The sequence below is a fragment of the Amblyraja radiata genome, chromosome 1 (genome assembly GCF_010909765.2).
Source record: "Amblyraja radiata isolate CabotCenter1 chromosome 1, sAmbRad1.1.pri, whole genome shotgun sequence".
NCBI lineage: Eukaryota > Metazoa > Chordata > Chondrichthyes > Rajiformes > Rajidae > Amblyraja > Amblyraja radiata.
The window spans coordinates 162,721,223-162,730,778 of NC_045956.1; the positions used below are offsets into that span (position 1 = coordinate 162,721,223).

At 46.6% G+C, this 9,556-nt stretch overlaps 1 protein-coding gene across 8 annotated transcripts in view; it reads right to left on the reverse strand.

The window, feature by feature from the left end:
• The window catches only part of fgfr3 (fibroblast growth factor receptor 3), a 118,392-nt gene extending 116,507 nt beyond the window's left edge, over nucleotides 1–1,885 (reverse strand). For 3 of the 8 annotated variants that reach the window (XM_033034541.1, XM_033034537.1, XM_033034555.1), the window contains exon 1: nucleotides 1,053–1,851. The gene's annotated coding sequence lies outside the window, so the exon portion shown is untranslated. Of the gene's footprint in view, nucleotides 1–1,052 lie in introns of all 8 variants that reach the window. The other 5 variants (XM_033034532.1, XM_033034520.1, XM_033034526.1 and 2 more) reach the window with 4 other exon arrangements.
• Between the last annotated feature and the right edge of the window lie 7,671 nt (nucleotides 1,886–9,556).

A 9,556-nucleotide genomic window follows, 5' to 3' on the forward strand; every position in this document is an offset into this window, starting at 1 on the left:
ACGAGAGATAAAGACTGTGATGTAGAGGGGTATGCAAAACCCGACAGGGCAGGCATATCTCACATTGTCAGGGTTGTGGGAGTCACGGATGGAGGGTCGCTTTCAGTTGAAAACTTACTTTTTTGCCAAAAATAAACTGGAAATTGCCAGTCGGTTTCCAGTTTCCAATGCGAACTGCCTTCTCTAACGTTCAGCAAACAGATCAATGGGGGGTGGGAGGTGGGGGGGCTCCAGCCCCCGTGTGGGCACGGATCATGCGAGAGCCGCTCACACATTAAAGTTAATTATTGCCCAGTGCTTGTGTGCAGCGCTGGCCAGCCACACTCTCTGCAAGGTATCCGGGTTTGTTTGCACGGCAGAGGTGCATGGGGTGACGCCAACAAAATAAATACCAAACGCGGCTCCAAAAAAAAAAAAAGCCCATTGCTGCTGCTGTCCAGCCTAAAAAAAATATCGGCTCTCCGATTACTGAAGGGCTTGGATCAAATGGAGGGGGAAAAAATGATGCACACTTAAAGTTTCGACCGCCGGTGGTAACTTTATATTCCAGGGCCTTTGCTGAACTATTTTTTCTGCGTGTTGGTTTGCGACCAGTAGGATTCAGCTAGGTCTGGGGAACTCGACCCATTAGAACACGATTTGTATGTATGTGTGTGTGTGTGTGTGTGTGTGAGAGAGAGATCTATATAACTCATATAATATATATATAGAGCTATAAAACGTTTATGTACACACACAATCCCCTCCTCGCCTTAGTCAGGGGGACCATGAAACAACATCTATCTCTGCCTTTTTCTTTGCAATCTACCCTTTCCTCCCGGGTGCAGGAAACGTGCTGTAATTTCGCAGCTCCCAACCTCCTCCACACGCCAATCTGTCTCCATATATTATACCTCCCTAATTGGCTGATAGCTCCCACCTCAAGGAAACACTTCACAGACCCTTGCTCCAATGCTAAGCAAACGGCTGATCTTTTGCATCTCACCCCCACCCCACTTTGCTAAAACTAAACCGGACAGGGAGAAAGAAAGTGATAATTAAAAAAAACGAACCTTTTACTGACCGAAAAGGAGGCAACAAAAACTTGTTTTCAAGTCTTTTTAAAAGTGCCAATTCCGACTCGCTCAGCAATGCCTTGCTTGTGTCCTCGCTGTAGAGTTGAAGGGGGGTTTCTCCAGCGGTTTCAAGAAGCGATGAAAAAACAGCTCGGAATATTCAAGTCATTTGTAAATCCAGCATGAAACCCAGAAATGAAAACTCGCGGCTGATTGTCAACGACTGCAGAAACTGCAACACTCCTGAATTCAGTTCAGGAGCCGGTCCTGTGCCTGTAGTAAACAATCCTTCGCTTACCAGTTTATGCACCTTTTCTTTACCATTTTGTTTTGGGCTTTTAGTTTTGCATTCACTCTACTTGGTTTCTTCACAGGGCTCGCGGTTTTTTTTTTTAGCAGAATGAATCCTCCCCGTTTGCCCAGCGCTGTTTCTTGTCTTCAGAGTGTCTGTCCCTGGGCAGTCAGTCGCGAGTATCAGGAGTATATTTCTTCCAGTGTCTGTGTGTGGTGGGGGGTGTACGCTGTTTCTCCAGAGGTGCTGCTTTGGCTCCCTCGCTCGCTCGCTCCCATGTGCCGTCTCAGTGCTTTCAGTTTGCTGACTGCTGTGTACGAACGAGTGTGTGAAGGTTTGGCTCCGAGACCTGAACTGCCAGCGAAGAGCCAGTGGCAGAACTGGAGTGAGAGAGGGGGAGAGAGAGAAAGAGAGAAAATTAAGGGGGATCAGATTTCAGTCTCCGGAGCTCTCCGCAATGACGCTCAGAGTGAGCAGTGTTGTGGGAGGGAAACGCGATTCAAACCACCAACTACATCCAGCGCCCAGCTCCTCCCTCCCTCCCTCTGTGCTGTCGGCGCTGCTACTCGTTGAGAACAACTGATACAATCACTTACACTATCTTTTCTCCGAAAGAAAGTTCCACTTTGTCCAGTGTCTCCCCGTAATCTCCATCTGCGCAGATTCCAATCGCATTCAAAGCAACGTGGCTTCCAGTTAATGTATCAGCAAAACGTTGATTTAAGAGAAACACTCAACAAAAAAAAAACACAGGAATATTTGTCAAACTTGTTCAAAAGTCCACGCAGAAAGCCTGGAATATCTACTACAGTTAAGAAAGTTACACTGAACTAAAATAAAGCTTCCAAGATCAGTGGACCTTGAAATCGGGCCAGGGTTTCCACACTGGGCGCGATTGCGGTCAAAATCCACTCGAAATTGCACCCATTGCTTCACAGTTCAAGTCTCCGCTAAGATTCATCTGCACGGTCACACACACACACACACGTCAAAGCGGCCGCGAACCAGCGCCGAGCGCAAACGTGTCCTTTTCAGTTCCTTCTCTGTATTTAAGAATGGCTAGAAGCGGCTCCAAGCACCAACAATCAAGTCGTTTTAATTAAAGTGGCAACAACTCGACTTCACATCACTTGAAATGAACAAACTTATCAACCACTATAGGGTGGACTGGACTTGATTCTGTACGATGCTTCACTGAAAACTGGTGTCAGCGTTTAAAACCCCCTGATTTTTGTTTGGCCGCTGTTTCTAGGCGAATGGCAACAATATTACTGTCTACAATGAATGTAAAACTGGCACAGCCTGCTGCTTCAGGAGTCCCTACGCCTGTTTAGTGTTCAAAATATGCACGGATTTCGAGCAGATTGCGACGATTGATAATTGCATTAACAATTATAATTTGGAATTAGCTTTCCAGTTTAACTGGAAGGGAGTTGGCCGGCGACAGAAATTATGTTGCAACCACCTTCGGTAAAAATACTGCTGCTGACAAAATATAGCAAGCAGCGTAGAGGGCAGCACAGTCAGTGTATGTTGATAATGTGTTCCACACCCACTCTTAATACAATACCTACTAAATGAGACTCGTGTGGACGTATCTCCTGATGTGTCACCGCTGATGACTCTCTTCTAAGTGCTTGTCCAAGAAACATCTGCTGAAACAACAGGGGGTTTTGATCCCACATTGACCCGGTCCTCCTGTTCCCGCAGCCCACCCGCTGATAACACATCAGCTGATATCATACCTGCTGATGTGGTGTCCATTGTATGCCTTCCACCATAGAAAAACGTTCACAGGTTCTAAGAGCAGAATGAGGCCATTCGGCCCCCATCAAGTCTACTCCACCATTCAATCATGGCTGATCTCCCTTTCCCTCTCTACCCCATTCTTCTGCCTTCTCCCCATGACCCCTGACACCCGTACTCATCACCAATCTATCAATCTCACCTTAAAAATATCCATTAACAAAAAGCCAGTCCCTTCTAGGATATCCCACCTGATGTGACAAACCCCCCACAGACCACAATGTGACAGTAAACATGATTTAAAAATAATAATTTAGGTTGATTAAGTCAAGATGTTGTCAAACTGGAAAGAGCGCAGAGATGATTTACGAGGATGTTGCCAGGACTCGAGGGCCTGAGCTATAGGGAGAGGTTGAGCAGGCAATGATTTTATTCCTTGGAGCGCAGGAGGATAAGGGATGATCTTACAGAGGCGTACAAAATCTTGAGAGGAATAGATCGGGTAGACGCACAGGATCTTTTGCCCGGAGTAGGGGAATCGAGAACCAGAGGACATAGGTTTAAGGTGACGGGGAAAGATTTAATAGTTACCCTATAGGAATAGGGTAACTTTTTAATACAAAGGGTGGTGGGTGTATGGAACGAGCTGCCAGAGGAGGTAGTTGAGGCGGGTACCATCGCAACGTTTAGGAAACATTTAGACAGATACGTGGATAGGACAGATTTAGAGAGATGTAGGTCAAACGCAGGTAGGTGGGACATGTTGGTTGGTGTGGGCAAGTTGGGCTGAAGGGCTCTACCAGTCTGTGACTAGTCAAGGAGGGAGTTCTCTACCAACCTATTCAACTAGAAAATGGTGCACATATACAAGAAAACAGGGTATGGAAGGGAGGGACCAAAAGTCTGTAACAGTCCATGATGTTTTAAACAACTTAAAGATTTTATTTTAACACTTTGCCAAAGAATACCACTTTTTTTTTTAAGAGCTTTAAGTGAACATTGCAGATTTTTTCATTGCATTCCAGATTCCTGTGCTAATGAAGGACAATAAATGATAGAGCGTTGAATTTCATGAATCATATCTGTCACAGGCATTGTTTCACAGAACAAAGGACATAGAACAGTACAGCACAGGTACAGGCCCTTCAGCCCAACATGATGCCAAGATCAACTGAGCTCATCTGCCTGCAGATGGTCCATATCTCTCCATTCCCTGCGTATCTATGTGCCTTTCTAAAAGATTCATCAATGTTATTATCATACCTGCCCCTGGCAAAACGTTCCAGGCACCTCCGTGTAAAGAAAGATTGCCCCGCACTTCTTTAAACTTTCACCTTAAAGCCACACCCTCTAGTCTTGGGCGTTGCCACCCTGAGAAATGGTTCTGACTGTCTTCCCTATTTATACTTCTCATAATTTTATATACTTCTATCAGGGATCATGAATTATTAAAGCAATAAATAATTCATGTCAATTCCACGCGGCACAGCATTAGAGTTGCTGCCTTATGCTTCTGTTATAGAAACATAGAAACATAGAAATTAGGTGCAGGAGTAGGCCATTCGGCCCTTCGAGCCTGCACCGCCATTCAATATGATCATGGCTGATCATCCAACTGAGTATCCCGTACCTGCCTTCTCTCCATACCCTCTGATCCCCTTAGCCACAAGGGCCACATCTAACTCCCTCTTAAATATAGCCAATGAACTGGCCTCGACTACCCTCTGTGGCAGAGAGTTCCAGAGATTCACCACTCTCTGTGAAAAAAGTTCTTCTCATCTCGGTTTTAAAGGATTTCCCCCTTATCCTTAAGCTGTGACCCCTTGTCCTGGACTTCCCCAACATCGGGAGCAATCTTCCTGCATCTAGCCTGTCCAACCCCTTAAGAATTTTATAAGTTTCTATAAGATCCCCTCTCAATCTCCTAAATTCTAGAGAGTATAAACCAAGTCTATCCAGTCTTTCTTCATAAGACAGTCCTGACATCCCAGGAATCAGTCTGGTGAACCTTCTCTGCACTCCCTCTATGGCAATAATGTCCTTCCTCAGATTTGGAGACCAAAACTGTACGCAATACTCCAGGTGTGGTCTCACCAAGACCCTGTACAACTGCAGTAGAACCTCCCTGCTCCTATACTCAAATCCTTTTGCTATGAAAGCTAACATACCATTCGCTTTCTTCACTGCCTGCTGCACCTGCATGCCCACTTTCAATGACTGGTGTACCATGACACCCAGGTCTCGCTGCATCTCCCCTTTTCCTAGTCGGCCACCATTTAGATAATAGTCTGCTTTCCTGTTTTTGCCACCAAAATGGATAACCTCACATTTATCCACATTATACTGCATCTGCCAAACATTTGCCCACTCACCCAGCCTATCCAAGTCACCTTACACTCCTAGCATCCTCCTCACAGCTAACACTGCCTCCCAGCTTAGTGTCATCTGCAAACTTGGAGATATTGCCTTCAATTCCCTCATCCAGATCATTAATATATATTGTAAATAGCTGGGGTCCCAGCACTGAGCCTTGCGGTACCCCACTAGTCACTGCCTGCCATTGTGAAAAGGACCCGTTTACTCCTACTCTTTGCTTCCTGTTTGCCAGCCAGTTCTCTATCCACATCAATACTGAACCCCCAATGCCGTGTGCTTTAAGTTTGTACCACTTAGGAAACCTGAACGGAACCCTCTGGAGACTTTGCGCCCCACCCAAGGTTTCCGTGCGGTTCCTGGAGGTTTTTATCAGTCTCCCTACCTGCTTCCACTACCTGCAACCTCCGGCAACCACCTGCAACCTCCGGGAACCGCACGGAAACCTTGGGTGGGGCGCAAAGTCTCCAGAGGTTTCCGTTCAGGTTTCCTAAGTGGGACAGGGGCATTTACGGCACCAGAGACCTAGGTTCGATCCTGACTACAGGTGCTGTCTGTACGTTCTGTTGTGCGTTCTCCCTGTGACCACGTGGGTTTTCTCCGGGTACTCCGGTTCCTTCCCACACTCCACAGGCGTACAGGTTTGTGGGTTAATTGACTTCGGTAGAGATTGTAAATTATCCCTAGTGTGTAGGGTAGTGCTAGTGTGCGGGGATCGCTGGTCAGCGTGGACTCAGTGGGTCGAAGGGCCTGTCTCTCTAAATCAAACTGGTCATACTAATGCCACAGTAATCAAATTGTATTAAAATAGTCTGATGAACTGTGAATACTTTCCTTGATCGTAAGTGTTAAGAGTGGTGGCCGTACCCAGGATGAATATAAGAGACAGTTTTGAAATGATCCACCAATGATCCAAGTTATGAGCTTGATATGCAACTGGAGAATTCACCCGGCAGAGTGTAGCCACAATGTGCAATGGTCAAACAGCTTGGGGCAAAACAGATTGTAAATAACAGTTCACTGTTCCTCAAAATCAATGCAGATGGCCCCTGCCACCACGCAAATCAAACACTCCTCCGCTGAGGTTGTTTGCAACATCAGGCAAAGGACGAAAGGCATTCAAGCCACTGCCGTCGTTCAAACGACTCATTCCTCTTCTCACTAAAATAAAGTCGTCCCAGTGAATGGATCGAGACCCAATCTTACCTCGACAAAAAAAAATTAACGGACAATTAAAAAATTAAAACCAGATAGCACTGGGTTTTTTTTGGGGAGGATGAATGGGAATGGGGGGGGTGGAAAAATAATGAATGAATGCGGTTTAATTTGCCCGTACTTTTTCTTTGTCTGAGCACACAATGGGTAAAGCCTAATTAGCCAGACTACTGTGAGCAGACAGTGTCTCTGCCTGCAGATGAAGGGGGTGCGTGAGATGGCAATACCATCAACAGAGAGGGAATGAGAGGGGAGAGTGTCACAAACAGCTTGGCATTAAAACTCCGAGCTGCCATCAAATGACAGCTTTACAGGCTCCCCGACAATGAAGAGAGGCTTTGCATTAATGGACAGATTGATGAGCCTAATTCAGGCAGCTCCGCTTCCCTGACCCCCCCCTCCCCGCCCCCTGCCGCTCCACCGAGCATTGGCCCATGTCTTTCTTTCCCCCCTTCCACATTATTCCGGCGGGCTGAATAAACTTATCAGCCACAGTAACTCCATTCTGAGGACTGAGGAACACCTTTGTGACACCCGCAGAAGAAAGGCGCTGCTTTGCAAGACAAAGGCTCCCCATAATCTCCTCATTGTCCCTCATTAGGATGGCAGAAGCTGCCTAATTGGAAAGTTATAAGATCCAACTAATACTCCTTAAATTAACCTGCTGAGTAATAAAGAAATCTCTCTCAACCCAAATACATATGTGACAGGGTTAACACATAGCCTTTGTTTGTAAACTCCACACACCCCTATCCTCTCCACCCCTGCTTTCTCCCTGCCTGAAGACATAGTGATTGAATGTTTAGGTGTTTTTACATTGCAGCGGGACTGCCGGTGACTCACAAGTATAAATTAAGTGGCCTCCACCGGATCCAGGGCGCAGGACAAAAAGGACAACATTGTCTTGTGCTTATCGTGTGATGAATTAATCGGGACATCGCACCCTGCTTTGTGTCTATTTTTCGGAGCCAAACCTTCCACACGCACAGCAGCCACAAGTTGCACAGCAAAGTTCCACAAATGAAAGTCAATTAACCTGCTTGCGTTCGATTACCATGGCACTAGAATGCCAGGCAACAGGTTTTGACAATCCAATTTAACAGTCCAATTTTAATACGTCAGGCAAATGACAGCATCGTTCTCCCTCATTACTCTGCCGATCGGTCGGCATAGATTTCATTCTGATATCCTGGAATGGGGTGATAAAGGGCGTTCGTTTGGGAAGGAGATGAGGAGAAATCTCTTTAGTGAATCTGTGGAATTCTTTGCCACAAAATGCTGTGGAGATGAGGTCAAGTCAGTGGATATTTTTAAGGCAGAGATAGATAGATTCTTGATTACTACGGGTGTCAGAGGTTATGGGGAGAAGGCAGGAGGATGGGGTTAGAAGGGAGAGATAGATCAGCCATGATTTAATACAGAAAAGTGTGAGGTGTTGCATTTTGGGATGTCGAACTAGGGCTGGGACCTACATAGTAAATGGTAGGCCTCTGGGTAGTGTTGTAGAGCAGAGGGATCTAGGAGTACAGGTGCATGGTTCCTTGAAGGTTGAGTCGCAGGTAAATAAGGTGATCAAAAAAGCTTTGGGACTTTGGCCGTCATCAGTATTGAGTGTAGAGGTTGGGAGGTCATGCTGCAGTTGTATAACACGTTGGTGAGACCCCATTTAGAATATTAGAGATAGACACAAAATGCTGGAGTTACTCAGTGGTCTAGGCAGCATCTCTCGAGAGAAGGAATAGATGACGTTTCGGAACGAGACCCTGCTTCAGAATATTGTGTTCAGTTCTGGGCACCATGTAATAGGAAAGATATTTTCAAGCTTGAAAGGGTTGAGAAAAGATTTACGAGGATGTTGCCAGGACTAGAGGGTGTGAGCTATAGGGAGAGCTTGAGTGGCTGGGTCTCTATTCCATGGAGCGCAGGAGGATGAGGGGAGATCTTATAGAGGTGTATAAAATCATGAGAGGAATAGATCGGGTAGATGCACAGAATCGAGGGCCGGGGGACGTAGATTCAAGGTGAAGGGGAAAAGATTAAATAGGAATCCGAGGGGTAACTTTTTCACACAAAGGGTGGTGGGTGTATGGAACAAGCTGCCAGAGGAGGTAGTTGAGGCTGGGGGACTATCCCAATATTTAAGAAACAGTTAGACATGTACATGGATAGGACAGGTTTGGAGGGATATGGACCAAGCGCAGGCAGGTGGGACTAGTGTAGCTGGGACATTGTTGGCCGGTGTGGGCGAGTTGGGCTGAAGGGCCTGTTTCCATATCACTCTATGACTATGATTGAATGGCAGAGTAGACTTGATGTGCCGAATGGCCTGATTCTACCCCCTAATCATTTGACCTTAAGACGTTCATGATTCAGGGGAAGGGGCTCCCAATGAGGTGAAGCTGACCAGCAAGCTTCTTGAAACCTCTCGGTTGATGTCTCAACGTTCATTCAGCAACAAATCTTCAGGATCAATTACCCAGATTAGTGCTGAACACCTGTCATAGATAGATGGATACAGAGTCAGCACAGTGGCGCAGCCAGCGGTAGAGGTGCTGCCTTACAGCCGCCTAGCCCCGAGTTCCATCCTGACCACGGGTGCTGTCTGTTCGGAGTTTGCACATTCTCCCCGTGACTGAGCGGGTTGTCTCCGGGTGTTCTGGTTTCCTCCCACAATCCAAAGACATACAGGTTTGTAGGTTAATTGGCTTTGGTAAAAATCGTAAATCGTCCCATGTGTGTAGGATGGTGCGAGTGTACGGAGTGGGGGGGGGGGGGAGGGGGACAGGGGAAAATCGCAGGTCGGTGCAGGCACGGTGGGCTGAAGGGCCTGATTCTGTCTGGATCTCTAAACTAAAAGACGTGCAGGTTTGTTGCT